Here is a 17,107-nt window from a genome sequence, read left to right as displayed (position 1 = left end):
TTTCGTAGGACGTCCACCCACAAGATGGACAGACGATCTTGTTAAGGTCGCCGGAAGACGCTGGATGCGGGTCGCTTCCAACCGGCACGTATGGAGGTCCAAGGGGGAGGCCTATGTTCAGCAGTGGACGTCTTATGGCTGAGATGATGATGATGATTCCTTCTTTCTATTTTATTTCTCTGGTAGCTGTCTATTAATAGGTGAGCATTGACATTAGTTGCAATAAATGTATTTTCTGGTTTTGGGATGTTAACTCAGTATTTAAGATAGGTACTAATGATTCAAAACGAATAATCTATGAAATGAAATGAAGTGAAAATCTTTATTTATTTTCAGGCAACAAGTGACCCATACATAAATATTTATTAAAACTAGCATACATATTATAAAAATATATTTTAAAACTAAAGGGGCCCACTGATTAACAGTCCGCCGGACGGTATCGGCCTGTCAGTTAGAACAAAATTTTGACAGTTCTGAACAACTGACAGGCCGATACCGTCCGGCGGACTGTTAATCAGTGGGGCCCTTAAACACTACAAAACACATTATGGCTGCGATGCATTACGCAACCCCGTAGTGTCAGGGAGCCGGCCGCGGAACCGCCGAAACTTGACACCCAATCTATGAAGCTACCTAGCTAGTTGTTACTTTCTACAAGGTAAAATAAACGTCTTTATTTTTTTATTATTATTTGAGGAAAATTGTAATGTTCAACAAAGTCGCCCAAAAATTATTAATATCCGTATTATCCGTATAAATGAAAAAGAGACAGGAAAATTTATAAATTTAAAAGTATCTATAAATAACATGAGAAAAGAAACCAATATAATAAATGTGGCCAGCAGGAAAATGTAAAATGAAACACCCACTCATGAGGGTAAGAAGTAAAATAACCTTCAGTAATAAATCTCACAATTTCTTGAACGACGTCTTAAAACGTCTTTATGTCTCGGTCGAGACGTGACACGACTTAACATCTACCAAGTTAGGTCTTTCATCCCGCAAATGTGAGAAAACTTTAAAATTTTATTTAAATCATAACCTCAAAAACGATTGGTAAGATATTATATATTTTTAAGTTAAATAATACAATTTTAAGCTTATTTCAATACAGTTGTGCGGTAGAAAGAAGAGAAATTTAATCTTCAAGGATGGGTATTCCACAGCCGTCTTCAGATCCAAATCTTTCTATCCTTCTTCTCGTTCCTCTAATTCTTAGAGAGACAGCTCTGATGATTGATATTTGTATTTTGACTTTGATCCAGTTGATTATTTGTGAGTATGGTTTGGACCATTTTTCATGGAGCTTAAGGGATGTTCTTTTTATGAAGGATTCATATTTCGTTGCGACAGCGCCATCACAAGAGACTACAAGAGGAGTGAGAGTTTTATATTTTTAATGGATTTTGATCTCTAGCAGAAACGTCTTAGAGTAAGTATTATCTTGCCCCTGTGATTCGATATAAATATTTTCTTTAAACATGCTGAGTTGATCTGGCAGTTATGATTATTGGTTTTGGTGGATTCAATAGTTATATAAGTATAATATTTTTATATCCAATTATATTTTGATAGCTAAATTTTGGTTTCAAATAAGGCGAGCATCACGCTTGGCATTTTAATTCTCTCATATATTTTATTACAAAAATTAACAGCTATATTTCATTTTAATATTTAAAAGGCTGTCTCTTTATTTTTTATTTAAAAAATAGATACATTAAGTATACAAGAGACCGATGTTTAAAAACACATCTTTTAACAATTACAAAATACACGCACGGCCGTATTGAACAAACATCGGTAACACGGTTTTAAGGTTTGTTTTTGTAAACATAACCTCAAAACGTGCTGTCATCGATTATGTAACGTTTGAGTTGGATTATTCATAAGAAACACTGTACCTACTTATATTTTAAGAATAAGAATAAGAATAAGAATGGTTTATTGCCACATACATGAAAATAACATAGAGTTAGAATTACTTACATAATAAAATACAACCGTTAAATTATCAAATTATACAGAGCAAAAGGTGAGAAGATTTTTGTATTAGGCAAAGGGTTCCAGTCTCAGCGTGTGCCAGGCCTAGATGCCCGGCGCTGGTTTTCAGACCGGTCCCAGAATTTTATCTTTAAGGTTAATTTAGGCCCAAACAGAGATGGCGCTTCACAGCATGACAGCTTCCTGAATAACTGGCCGGAGGAGACACCAAACCGGGAGCCATGGAAATCAAGGGGAGAGGCCTTTGCTCAGCAGTGGGACACTCAAATAGGCTAGGAAAAAAAGGATAATTTGCACCAAAATTGGATATATATAATACATCTGCATACTTTGTAACAAATGGGATATGACTTTAGATTATTGCTGGCCAAGTATTAGGAGCAACGAAATCAAACGATCTATCAAATACCGCAATGTATTGCGAAAAGCATGTGATTATCCGTGACGTTTGGAATTCAAACGATTTTAGTTTTAATTTTAATGAAATTTTGTAAAAGATGTGTAAGTAACAAAAATATGCCTAAATTTTTTTTGTCAACGTATAAACACTGTAGTAATATTTGACGACTAAATTGGACGTTTTCAAACATTTAAAACAATTTGTGTTATTTGTAACGTAATGATATTTGTTATCAATATCATAATGGCGAATTAAACGCTCGTGTTTTTATACATGCATTATTATTGTATTAGTAAACAGAATCATTACGACCCTGGCATTACACATAACTACCGGAAAATGAACAATGGTACATCCACGTCGGATCCAAGGTGAATCGTGATTGGCAGCCGGATAAATCGATAAATAATTTATATAACACTAGACTTTGTTGACGACTTTGTCCACATGTAACCCTTATTCATCAATACCTTATGTTCAATACAATTTTCGTGAGTTGCGACACTAGAGAATTACATCTATTGTCAAGTAGCAGTACTAATAATTCCGCTACTCGATGCTAGATGTCGACTGCGAAAATAATAGTCGTTTTGGTACCAAAATGGATGTATGGATGTATATTATGGAGTGAGCACTATCTTGTTTTACGATATTACTAAGCTTATATGTAACTAACTTATATACTTACAAAAATAAAAACAGGTTAACAAACGTTACGCATTAAGGTTTCAGGTCAAACAATAAAAAAAATTGAGCATTTTTTCACCTTTTTACAAAACATTTACGAAACCAGAAACCCTCATAAGGTACCTTTTCCCATGGAACGTCACAATATAGTATGATAAAAATATGTAGTTCCAGTGAAATTCCGCAACATGGCGCGTGATCATATGTGACGTCATCTATGAAAAGGGACCTTATTGTCGATGGCAGTTACGCCATTATTAATGATGATCCGATATAAATACAACGCCGCGCGACGCTGTGCGGTGTAAGCGCCATCGACAATAAGGTCCCTTTTCATAGATAATGCCATAGATATTCCTGGTCAGGCTTTACATAATTAAAACTCGATTTTGTAAGTTTACCTAAATCCAGGCAGACGAGTTTCCAATTAGACTATATTCCTGACACTAATTACAGCTTTTGTGTTCCAAAATGAATTCTAACGTTGGTTTTGGTACACTTTATAATTGGTTACAATTTGTTCGTAAAATGATTTAGCTGTAAAATTCTAACTTGAAATATAAATTATCAGTACTTTGTTTGAAGAGTTATTTTAGAAATCCAGTTAAATTTGAAAGGTTTGATTAAAAAGATGTGGCTTTCCATCACAGAACATTTCAAATTTAAGTGCAATTAGGACCTTTTTTATCTGATATTCCAACAGAAATCCTGGTAGAATAGTCCTTATTGCACATGGTGCCATAAGTTCCTTTTTCTAATGGAAAGACAGATGTAGGCAATAAAAATAAGATATGTATAATGACTTGTTTTAACGAATTTCAATAGTGGCTTGGTTGGCTAAGGGGTACTTATTCTTAATTGTTACGGGATACGATTAATTTGGTTATTCCTACTGTCAGGTGAGGTGAATAAAGGGCAATGATTTTTAAACGAATTAAACATATGTGTTTGTCAAACTATAAATAATTACTTTCTTCATTTTTATGATGATTTTAGCGTATGATCACAGAATAAATAATAGTACTAGGTACAGAAGACTCACTCTCTAACAAAACGCGTCTGTCACGATCAGCATTGGCCGCTAGGTGGCGACAGCGCCACGCGCGGCTTATGGCAAACCCCAAGATTGGGGTCGAACGGATGTACTTTTAGCTACCTGTAGCAAAGCGACGATATCGTGGAGTGAGCCACGCCTGGTATGTATGTGGTGGTGGTATGTGTTCTGGAGGCGTAGGTATCCTAACCTAATCTTCGATATAGGTAGTTTATGATTTCAATTTTTAAATAATTTGACCTTATTTAAAAGCTGGTTCTGGTTCAGGGCAAATGCAGCTTAAAAAGTACCTGTAACAATCAACAACAGAACTTATTAAATTCATATAAACCAAATGATAAACCGTAATTACAGTATAAAAAAGAAAAAGCTTGTTAAAATCGTCTTTATGAGTACTAGTTGCCTGTTAAAAAAAAGTACACGGCTCGATTCGAGTAAAGATATGTGACGTTCCACGGCCAAAGGTACCTTATGGCGGCTGGCGCCGCGAGTCGGGAAATTAATTAGAGATTCACTAGATATGAAATGGTAAAGTTATGTGACGTTCCACGACAAAAGGTACCTTATGGCGGCTGGCGCTTACGTCGCATAGCGCCGCAATAATATTGGAGCGACGTTAATAATCGTAAGCGCCAACCGCCATAAGGGTACCTTTATCCGTGGGACGTCACATATCTTTACTATATCGTATCTAATTCACTTTCCGAATCGCGCCGACAGTCAGCGATAAGGGCCACACACTAGCATCACTGTCACTCATTGTGCAGTTGCGCTAACGCTAACGTTGCGTCGAGTAGCAACCATAGACTTAACTAGACGCCGACGCTGGGAAGACGTTAGTGTGGAATGGCCATAAAAGCTTGTAGGTATCAAAAAACCGGACAAGTGCGAGTCGGACTCGCACACGAAGGGTTCCGTACCATTATCTATAAAAAACGGTCACCCATCCAAGTACTGACCCCGCCCGACGTTGCTTAACTTCGGTCAAAAATCACGTTTGTTATATGGGAGCCCCACTTAAATCTTTATTTTATTCTGTTTGTAGTATTTGTTGTTATAACGGCAACAGAAATACATCATCTGTGAAAATTTCAACTGTCAACTATCACAGTACATGAGATACAGCCTGGTGACAGACGGACGGACGGACAGCGGAGTCTTATAATAGTAATAGGGTCCCGTTTTACCCTTTGGGTACGGAACCCTAAAAATTTAATTTTTGGACACAATATTTATTTCTATCGGTTAGGAAGTGATCGGACCGCGAAAGTGTAACATACCTGTCACGCCACAGGAAATTTAATACGCCAATTAAGAATATCAATTACCTATAAAAGCAAGCGTTTCCCAGCGGCGCGCGCGCCTGTGCCCGATTCTGGTTTATTATGAAGTTCGCGGCGCATATTGTTGCAGTCTTGACTAAGTTTTACCACAGAATAAATAATAGTACTAGGTACAGAAGACTCGCTCTCTAACAAAACGCGTCTGTCACGATCAGCACAGATATGGCCGCTAGGTGGCGACAGCGCCACGCGCGGCTTATGGCAAACCCCAAAATTGGGGTCGAACGGATGTACTTTTAGTTACCTGTAGCAAAGCAACGAGATCGCGGAGTGAGCCACGCCTGGTTTTACTTAAGAGGTCATTAGATTTTTTTTTCTTTTATTATGTTTTCTTTCTTAATACGTTGGTTTCAAAGAAACGTTGAACACAACAATTGTTTTGAACAACCCCTAGTACCACACTTTTTTTTCTCGCTTATTTATTGTAAGTCCTGCTGAAAATTACATACGAACGGCTCTTGTTTATAAACGATATTATGATGATGATGATTACGATTTTCACATAAATTAAAAGGTACCTTAAATATTTTTTCCAAAATAATTTCGTTTAACACTCTGAACTTCAATTCAAAGACCACTTGTCTTTGATTTGATTTTAATAGTTTTTCAACGTGGCAACATGTATATACGTAGGTACATAGGTAGATTAGGTAGCCAGGTACACACTTTTTTATGGCACATAAATAAATATTGGGGACAATCTTTAAAGCAAAACTCTGTTACTGTTCTCGATTTATCCGAATAACCAAACTTTACACACGAATACACGAGATAGGATGTCAATTTGTTCAACATTTCGAACGGCGTGTCAAACTATGAAGCTTTTCTATTCCTCTCAATCTTATTCTCATTCCGCGTAAGCTCCGTGCTTCAGGCTAGCCAACATGACGGCTCAATTTTCCATAGACAAGCGATGTCCCAGCTAGTGATGGGCTTTGGGAATGAAGAGAAGAATGAACAGGATTATGTTCCCGTGAGCGTGAAAATAATCCTGTTTTATACGTGTTTAAGCTAACACTGCCATTTTTTAGGGTAGGGGGAGGGGTTGAGAACACCAATTCAACTCGTAATTAAATAGTCCCGCCGACATTTACATACCTACATCTGATTAGGTATTTATTTATTTTTATTTGGTATAATCATTTGGTACATTTGATTATTATTTACTTAAAAAAAGTTATATATTCACTACAAATTTAGATTTAAGACGAAACGGGAGCTGAGCTAAAAGTCAATTTTGAGATTTCAAGCTGGATATACCCGTCGCTCTGACGGGGCGTAACCGCGGCGTGAGAGACTGTATTTGTGTGTGTAATGCACGCACACAGACGCGCGCGGTGCGCCCGTACTCGCGCTAGCGCGCACCTCACTGATTGCAATTTGCATTGTCACTTTTTGTTACTGCTACTACTAAGTAGGGTAATTCGCCAGTAACTGGCCACTTTTGATAACTGGCCGCCCTAAACTAAAAATGAATCCTATTCACCTATAATCAGAATTCATTTTAGTATAAGGTTTCAATAACTTCAATAACTGGCCACCTTATACTAAAATTAATTCTATTTATAGGTGAATATAATTCATTTTTGGAGGAAGCGCAGGTGGCCTAGCGGTAAGAGCGTGCGACTTGCAATCCGGAGGTCGCGGGTTCAAACCCCGGCTCGTACCAATGAGGTTTTCGGAACTTATGTACGAAATATCATTTGATATTTACTAGTCGCTTTTCGGTGAAGGAAAACATCGTGAGGAAACCGGACTAATCCCAATAAGGCCTAGTTTCCCCTCTGGGTTGGAAGGTCAGATGGCAGTCGCTTTCGTAAAAACTAGTGCCTACGTCAAATCATTGGATTAGTTGTCAAGCGGACCCCAGGCTCCTATGTGAGCCGTGGCAAAATGCCGGGATAACGCGAGGAAGAAGAAGATAATTCATTTTTGGTTTGGGGTGGCCACTGACGAATTACCCTATTGCGATTGAACTTTTTTACTTACCCGGCTTACGTTTACGGAACTCGATATTGAAAAGGGTAATTCGCCAGTAACTGGCCGCCCTAAACTAAAAATGAATTCTATTCACCTCTATACAGAATTCATTTTAGAAGGTATAAGGTTTCAATAACTGGCCACCTTATACTAAAATGAATTATATTTATAGGTGAATAGAATTCATTTTTGGTTTGGCGTGGCCAGTTACTAATAATGGCCTGTTACTGGCGAATTACCCTATTTATGTACTTAGTGGTTAATACTAGTATCAAGTAAGTATTTTTTTTTCAATAATGCTCAGAAACGAAGTATAGACATGACAAATATAAACATTAACGTCTTTGTAAGGCAGGATTGGACATTCTATAGAGTAAGAGTAAGTGTATGAAACAACCAATTCAGCTAGGACTAAGGAATGCAATCTAGATCTCGCAATTTCGAAATCTCGCTAGATCTCGCACGTATTTTCGAACTTTAACCTAGTTGACAGGAAATCTCGATATATGCAATCTCGGTCGAGATCTCGATTAATATTTTCGAGATCTCAAACAAGACTGAAAGTGAAATACTTTATTTTAAGTAATATATGACCTTAGATACATGTTGTTCAGGCAGTGCTATTATGTTTAGCTCTATTATTGTTACGCAGTTTCTAAGTAAAGGTAAATAGTGGTTTAACATCGATAGCATTTCATAGAAGTAAAGTAAAAATTAAAATTGATTTTATGTTAAATGTCAATTTAATTTGTTGTTGTTATTTTCAAAATATAACATGAGGTACCTTAAATAAGTAGTATGTCGGCGGCATATCGTAAAATCGTAATCCTAGGCGTATCATGAAACGCCACCATTTCCTGATCTAATATTAACCCAGGCATATCACGATCTTCTTTATGAAAGAGACGGCAGATCCATCAGAGCAATGCATTCTTTGATATTCCTAGCTTCATAGCGGGCGCATTGTAAAATAATTGATCGAGAAATCATATATTTTCAATGATTTTGTAAATGACTACAGTTATGACTACGGTTACTAGAAACCAATTATAGTATGTTTAATATTCTTTCTAATGGTATGCATCACCAATTGATCAGTAAAATAGAACCTAGAGTAGATAGGTCGGTCGCCCGCCATTTACGTGACGGAACAAAATTCATCATTACTTTGTTATATACGTGAAACCTGGATAAGTGGGATCTCAAGGGACGAGCAAATTTGTCTCACTTAAGGAGGTTTTTCACTTACCCAGGCTCCCAGTTAGCCAGGTACAAATAAATTTCTGTCTCATTTACAGAGGGCTCCATTAATAGAGGTGAGAATAGAATATATTTCAGTTATAGAGGTGGTTAATAAGGTATTTAGTAATTATCTTTAAAAATAAATAAGGTAAAATAATCCTTGTCCCTAAATATTTTTAAGTCTGTTTAAATATTTCTTTGTATTTTGAATGATTCTCCAAAGGATAGATATTTCAAAATTAAATTAAATTTGATACGGACTTCATTGCGTATTAGAAATATAATAAATGAAAAGTTTATTTTTTCGTGTTACTTATCAAAATTTCAGCTTTCGTTTCGATAGTTTTAACTAGGTACTTACATAAATTAACTAAATCAAACTTGAAGTTGTTTAGACACAATTAGGTTTATATAAGGAAATTGTTCAATGAAGTCCAAGTTGGAGAGGTCATAGATTGACGTTGTCTCAGATACAGAAGTCATAAATATAGTCTCAGTAAAAGAGGTAAAATACACTCTCTGTCTCAATTATAGAGGTAAATGTGACTATAAAATCACAACAACGAATCCCAGTTATAGAGGTTCGTTTTTTCTCAGTAACAGAGGTAATTCAGTGCTAAAGTGTCGGGACCGCACCATGAGTCCCAGCTATAGAGGTTTCTCACTTATCCAGGTCCCACTTAACCAGGTTTCACTGTAATATCATACAGCAATAAAATTATGTTTTTGGAAAGCTAATGAAATTTTTCGTGTATTTTATAATAACATTAATTGCGGTAAAGTTATAATTTATTCAGTTAGACGCATGTTTTGTCAGTACTTATGCCATCCATGCACGGTAAAAAATCATATATTTTAAATATTTTGTAAATGACTACAGTTATGACTACGGTTATTATAAAACAATAATTGCACGTTTAATACTCTTTCAAACGACATCTCACACGAACCGATCGGTCCCACGTCCCCCCCCCCTCCATAAAATAATAACCGGTCTATTCATATTCTGGAGACCACGAGGAACACGTCCATACCAGTTTTAGGTATTTAGAAGAGATGTCGACGAAAATCGTGAAGGAGACGACTTTTGTTTAATTAGCCTATAGACTATAGGAATGTCAGAATATCACACCTTGAGGTTTGCACAAAATGGCTGGTGTTCGCTAGGCAGATCATGAAATGTCGGCGTTTCATTATATTCCTAGGAATACCTCGATACGCCCGATTTTACGATGTCTATATGTATGGAATTCTTAGAGATTTTTGATTAAAATAACACATTTTTAGTTACTTTGTCAAATTCGATATTAATCTCGATCCCGAAAATCTGACTGTCCAGATCTCGAAACACCCAATCTCGATTCGGATTTTTCGTGCGAGATCTCGAATCGCCAATCTTGGTGCGAGATTGCATTCCCTAGCTAGGACCTTAAATTGCTCGACAATTACGGAGCGTGACTGTACCTAAAAAATTTGTAAACCCATAACCATGCAATAAAATATTTTTGATTTTGATTTTTAATTTGAAATATTAGAATAAAAAAGTTCAAAATAGATTGTACCTATGTAACTACAAAAATGTGTTCCCTCTCAACGCAAAACCCCTTGTGTCTTAGGAGGATCTAGATATTTTCACACAAGACGGTTTATCGATAACTTCTTACATCACTAGATTATCGACATTAAATGTCGACTATTGCCCATCACTTTTCTGGCTGTGTACGCATTTAGAAACTTGACTCCGCCCCTAAAATTAGTGCGATAGGGACAACTGCAGCTGAGGCGAAAAATCCTGCGTAAAAATGACAAAAATCGAGGTTTCGTACTCCTCTTTTTCCTCCTCCAAAACTTAACCAATCGTAACCAAATTTGGAAATCTAAATGATTATTAAATTATCTGTGTCGGACCGTTTTGCTTTTTTGGCTAATTGATATCAGTTTTGAATACCACGCCTCTCATTGCGGCATAGTCAATTAAGCCAATTTGGCCATTTTTGAAGGGCTCTAGCGCCTTAAAAAACAAAAATATCACAAAAAGCAAAACGGTCCGACACAGATACTGACAATATTAATCTGTGTTGAAAAAATCATTGCTCTAGCTTCAAAAACCACGGAGGAAAACGAGGAGTACGTTTGTATGGAGGAATGACCACTCCTGTTGGCTCTTAAGATCACTTAAAAGAAAGTGTGTGAGTCGGTAGCGCGTTCATATTATTACATAGATTTGAACCTTAATACTATTACGATACAGTTGATTTTTAAAGAACATTGTTGCTTCGCCTAGTAGCTAATACGGGAGCCCACCGCTCGCATAAACGAAATAGTAGTCATCATCATCATCATATCAGCCCTTTATCGCCCACTGCTGAGCATAGGCCTCTCTTCTAGTACGCCACTTGTCCCGGTCCTGAGCTAATCTCATCCAGCAGTGACCCGCAATTTTCCGGATGTCGTCCACCCAACGAGCCAACGGACGCCAGGCGCTTCTTTCATTTGAAAGCGGCCACCATTCTATTAACATTTTAGTCCACCTAACGAAACACGAAACGACGAAACGAAATAGTGGCTTTTATTTAACAGATTAGGGTCTTAGGCGTTAAAATTATTTGAGAAAATTCATACTATGAGTATGACATTTATACATGTGACCACTTTTAAAGGAATATTCTAAACTTTACATTTCCCAGGAACACAGAACTCAATCATTCTCTTTAGATCCAGTCGCTAGATCCAAAATGGATCTAGTGGGAAAAGTTTTTCTTCTTAGATCCAAAATGTATGTTGACATTTAGAAACTGGATCTATAGGGAAAATATAAATATCATTAGATCCATTAAATTTTTCCTATGAAGAAAATGGATCTAAAGAGATTTTTTTTATCTCAACAGATCCAACTTGCAATACATATACCTACGTTAATGTATTTAATGGAGATTGGATTTATTTAATTCTTTATTAAATATATCTGTATAAATAAAGTCCCCGGCCGCGTCTGTCTGTATGTCTGTATATATGTTCGCGAGAAACTCAAAAACTACTGAACGGATTTTCATGCGGTTTTCACCTATCAATAGAGTAATTCTTGAGAAAGGTTTAAGTGTATAATTTATTAAGGTTTTGTGTAACCCGTGCGTAGCCGGGGCGGGTCCCTAGTAAATAATAAAATAAATCGAATGTTTGCCAATGCGCTATAATGGAGCGAAGCGTATTAGGTGTTCAAAGAACTGACCGCAGCAAATGACTTAAATAGTAATACCTAAGTAATTTATTATTATTTTAATTTTTTCTGATTAATACTACAACGGTAAATGTAATTAACGTTCATACGGTTTCGAATCTGTTTATGGCGATGAAGGAACCAATGCATTTAGTAACAATACCTAAGTGTACTTTAGTTGCAGTCTTGTATCTCATATGAGTGACATTTATTAAAAAGAGATAGATGATGATATAAATATCTAACTTATTAAATATTGTGCTAGGGACCTTATCACAATAGGTGCGTTAAAGAAATTAAGTTATAGCAAACGAAAACCTAGGTACGGCACCTACTGGCTTTGCAAGTTTCCTTTATGAAAATATCCGAAAAGAAATTATAGTTTGCCAAAGGACCGTCTCATTTCAATCATAGACAGAGAGAATCATACTATCTTTGTCTTACACTAGTACTAGCATCCAAAAGAAAAGGATGAGTATAGTTTTCCTGGTTCTTACTGACAAATTGGTTTGACCAACTATAGTTTGGTGATGCTTGCTTACTGGTAACACGTATACATGAACACAACAAATGTTTATGAGGAACTATCTAGTACCTATTCAAGAAATAAAAAAAATAGTTGTGTTTGAATCATTTAGTTACTTGTCTTTAACAGGCGACATCTCGTAGGCAGTAGAATAAATTTTTGAAGTGGGCAATAGCGGAACTAACCATCCCCACGTCACTTAAAATATGACAATTATGCCGGCACCACAGAGTCGCTCTTACACGCTTCAAAGATGATTTTACAAATTATTGGACATAATAAGTGTATTATAGGTATTGGAAGTTGGAAATATTCAAAATCTTTACAAAATACAACTATTCACCCATCATGACAAATGTTACCTCGTTTCTGGCTTTGTATCAAAAGTCAAAACCGCTTTAATATACGAGAGCGATAGAGAGGCAAATAATATATGTATTGCTTACACCACGTGGAGTTAATAATTTCCTCGATTATTCGAGATTAATAAGTAATTGTTGTCTTATGGACATCCCACATGATCTTTAGCAATGATGAGCGGGTGTATCTGTATATATAGTGCGACATAAAATTGAAGAAATTAAATGAAATGTAACTAAAAGAGATACTAAATTGTTGCCATGCTTAAGCATTTTACGTCAAAAATGTAACAATTACGTAGAAAGTGGCGCCCTCATTTATGTTCCAAAATTTATTGCCGGACTATAATTATGTACTTACGAGTATAAGTCACATTCTAACCTAGCTTGGCACCGATATGAACAAAGTGAGGCATATCATTATAAATGTCATAGTTCTATACATAGATAAATACCCGCTTATTCATAAACGTTTACTAAAGTTGACAAGCCGATAATAATCGTTTGTCCCTTTCCGACGTATTGGTGTGATGGAAAGGGACAAACGATTATTATCGGCTTGTCAACTATAGTAAATGTTTATGAATAAGGGGGATAATATTTAACGTTTATATAAATTTGACATTAATGATGACATGGTCAAATTTTGTCATTATAAAATGCTAATAATAAAACACTTTTTTTACTTGTTTTAATTCTTGTTTATTACTTAAAAACTACTTCAGCGGCGTGGTACGGTCGCATTGTTATAGTCGGTCAAACCAAATTGTCAGTAAATAAGAACAAAAAAACTATGCTCATCCTTTTCTTTTGGGTGCTAGTACTAGTGTAAAGCCCGCTCCACACTCGTGCGCTGATCTGCGATCTCGACTCCCACACTCGCGTTCGCGGATTCGCGCCGCGATTCGCGCACGAGTGTGGAGGGGGCTTATGGCAAAGATAATCTCTGTCGATGTATATGCCTTGAAATGAGACAGTCCTTTGACAAACTATATCACCTGCCACAATGCCTGTCACGTTCTAACATGTAAGTGCGAAAGTGACAGACATAGTGACATGAGAATAGGCCTAAGCTATAGTCTGTCAAGCACAATATGTCAGTAGCAATGTACAGCAAACTGAAGTAGGGCAACACTCAAAGAGCAGTATTGCGCTAAGAAAAGCAGCAATGTACATCGAACCAAAACATGAAATTATTTACAACAATGAAAATAAATATTTAACTTTGCTTAAGTTCATGCACAATCTTATTTAATATATTGCTATTTAATGGTTTTCGAAACGTCAACGATTCAAAATGTAAACAAACTTGATGGCTGTCATTCACGAGCCACATTCCACAGATAAAACAGAGATGACACCCGATTTTGAAATTGATCATAACAGTGTTGCTAGTCTGTGCGATTTTTCAAAATTGCCGCCTTTTACTACTGACAAGATTTGCTTGACCCAGTATATCAAGATCTAGATTTAGACCAAGCTTTTTGCACTGCACATCTTTCTGAATTTATTTATAGTAACTGATGACAGGGACGCAGCAACAAGTAGAAGTAAGATGGAAATATCTACATAGTGTCTGGCATAAGCTAGCAAATCCAATACGGGTGAATATTTAAACGGTGGTTAGCATAGGACCTAAGAAGTATATTGAGATAGATTGTGCTTAGAAACACAATGAAAATTGTAACCCTACAATATAATTCGGTCCGCAATGTAATAGACCACACAATATACGGAATACGAGCTATTTATTTAACTATACGTGTATTTTCTGCTCTAACACGAATATGCCGGATGCACGAATAACCAGAATCAAAAGGCCTTAGACAACGTACGCCATAGCACATAGCGTTCTTGGCGCCACGGGCACTTTGAAGGGTCTTGGCGTTGCAAATGCCGTTCAGAGTAGCTTTGTCCAACTCTACATAGGTACGTAATCAGCAAGCGATGACAATCTTCAGTTCAGTGATTACAAATACCATTTGTTTTGTTCAAACTTACCCTCCGGACTAACATATATATATTTACCTACAAACAAACAGACAAACGCGGCGGGGGACTTTGTTTTATTTAATATATAACCAGCGACCCGCATGGGTTACACAAAATATAGCAAGTTATACACCTAAACCTTCCTAAAAAATCACTATTGATAGGTAAAAGCCGCATAAAATTCCGTTTAGTAGTTTGAGTTTTTCGCGAACATACCTACACATGCACAAGCATACATGCGCGGCGGGCTTTTTTTACAAGATGCAGTGATACTGATATTATATGTGTAGCGATGCATGAGGATCACCGCAGACTCATTTGGATAGCTTCCACGAAAATAAAAGCAATGATAGTCGAACGAGATGGCGCTGTGTGTTATGTGGTAGGTATATTTTGTTGTCAATAAAATAACGTTTGAAAAATGACAAAACAGTGGACACAAAACCTATGGGGTACATTTTATTGTCACCCCCTCATTCATAAAACTAAAAGCCTAACCTACTTAATTTATTGAATAACATTGAATAATTTTACGGTTTAGACTCACTTGTTTTTAGTCACTCGCGCGACATGTTATAATAATTACAAAGGTGTGTGTGTGGGTGTGTTAATTATTCAATGTTAGTATGTCTCACAACAGCTTAAATTTGAGTACTTAATTTATGTTTTATCCCTTTCTTACAAATACATAAGTTAAAAGACAGAGTAAGACAAACGATTTCTTCTTCTTCCTCGGTCCCTCATTGCTGAGGATCTCGACCATTGTATGCATTTGATTTTACCTCTATTATATTTTATAATCATTATTAATTCACTGGGTCGAGGAACATTAACGCTGATAAACTATTTATTAATTATGTGGTTCGCGGTAGCCTGCTGAAATTATGCTCAAGTTATATTATAAATATTCAAAATGACTAAACACAACAAAAAACCGGACTGCGAGTCGAATCGCCCACCGAAGGTTTATCCGTACTTTTTAGTATTTGTTATAGCGGCAACAGAAATACATCATCTGTAAAAATTTCAACTTTCTAGCTATAGTAGCTATCACGGTTCACGAGTTACATACGGACAGACAAATGGACAGACAGACAGAGTGACGGACACCGGAGTTAGTAAGGTAAAAGGGTCCCGTTTTTATCCTTTAGGCACGCAACAGACACTTTTTGATGTTCTGTTTTTTTTTTATAAAACTGACCTTACAAAGGCTCTACCACAGAATAATTAATAGTGCTACCGTACAGAAAGGAAACTTCCTGCAAAAACGAAGTTTGATAGCGGTTCAGGGTCGAATCATGCTTTCCCTTTCTAATATATGGCACTATCCCTTTCGGCTATTTAGGTTTGTCAAAAATCAAGTGATTCTCTTATCTGTGGTCGTGCACGCAAAAGGAAGTCAAGTGGTGCCAACCCTAATAATTGCTCGGAGCAATGCTGAGCCGAGCGGAGCCGAGTTTGACCGAAGTCAGGAGTTTCGCACCCCTGGGCCTACCACACTTTCCATATACCAAATAATATGTGCAAGGCATATGTCAAGTCATGTCTTACAAAAGTGGCGGAACTCAAAGCGAACTGTTACCTATAGAAATCTATTTTGTGTAAAATATACTGTATCTACTGATCACATACCTATGCGTGCGAATGGCGAGGAAAATATGATGTGGAACTGGATATTAGCAACAAGACTATCGTAGATTGTCCACATATTACCTAATATTTATCTAATAATTAAATACCTATTTATATCAGGCAGCAATATAACAAATAGCTTTTAAACTATGAATACATAGGTAAACTATTCTGTATCTCCCGATCTCCCGAACAAAAACTTAAACTAACTTATGTCACTATCAAAGTTTCATAGTACCCGTACACCTATATTAAACAATGAGTCAGCCGAACCTACAATATCTTGGAACTACATAAGTATTTTAGGTACCAGTCTAAAATAAATGTAACCTCACACACGTCACTATCAAACACAAACGTGCTAGAAATAGGAATATATTAAAGTTATAAGTAGTTGAAACTTTTCTACGAATTTAACATTAACTGCATTGGTAGGAGTCAGAAACAAATCAACTTCCAGTGCTGTAGGTACTAACCGCATGCTTGCTAGGTACTATACTAGTTGCTTGTCGAAACGCTATGCATGGCTAGTGACCACATCTGTTTTCCTGTATCAAGCCCGAAGTGACCAAAACTTTAATCAATGGATTAGTAGTATTTTATGCCGAGTGACCACGCTCCACCATGGTTGAAATTACCTAATTGCCCGAAGAACGTCCCCATGTCAGTTC

The 17,107-nt window shown here is 36.6% G+C and overlaps 1 protein-coding gene across 3 annotated transcripts in view; it reads right to left on the bottom strand.

The window, feature by feature from the left end:
* Positions 1 to 305: 305 nt before the first annotated feature.
* Positions 306 to 17,107, bottom strand: part of LOC134672789 (RNA-binding protein lark) — a 529,293-nt gene continuing 512,491 nt past the window's right edge. For all 3 annotated transcript variants that reach the window (XM_063530737.1, XM_063530739.1, XM_063530742.1), the window contains exon 6: positions 306 to 316. The gene's annotated coding sequence lies outside the window, so the exon portion shown is untranslated. The remainder of the gene's footprint in view (positions 317 to 17,107) is intronic.

The sequence above is a fragment of the Cydia fagiglandana genome, chromosome 17, assembly GCF_963556715.1.
Source record: "Cydia fagiglandana chromosome 17, ilCydFagi1.1, whole genome shotgun sequence".
Lineage (NCBI taxonomy): Eukaryota > Metazoa > Arthropoda > Insecta > Lepidoptera > Tortricidae > Cydia > Cydia fagiglandana.
Note: the sequence above shows the minus strand (reverse complement) of the source record. Positions and strands in the feature narration are given on the sequence as shown.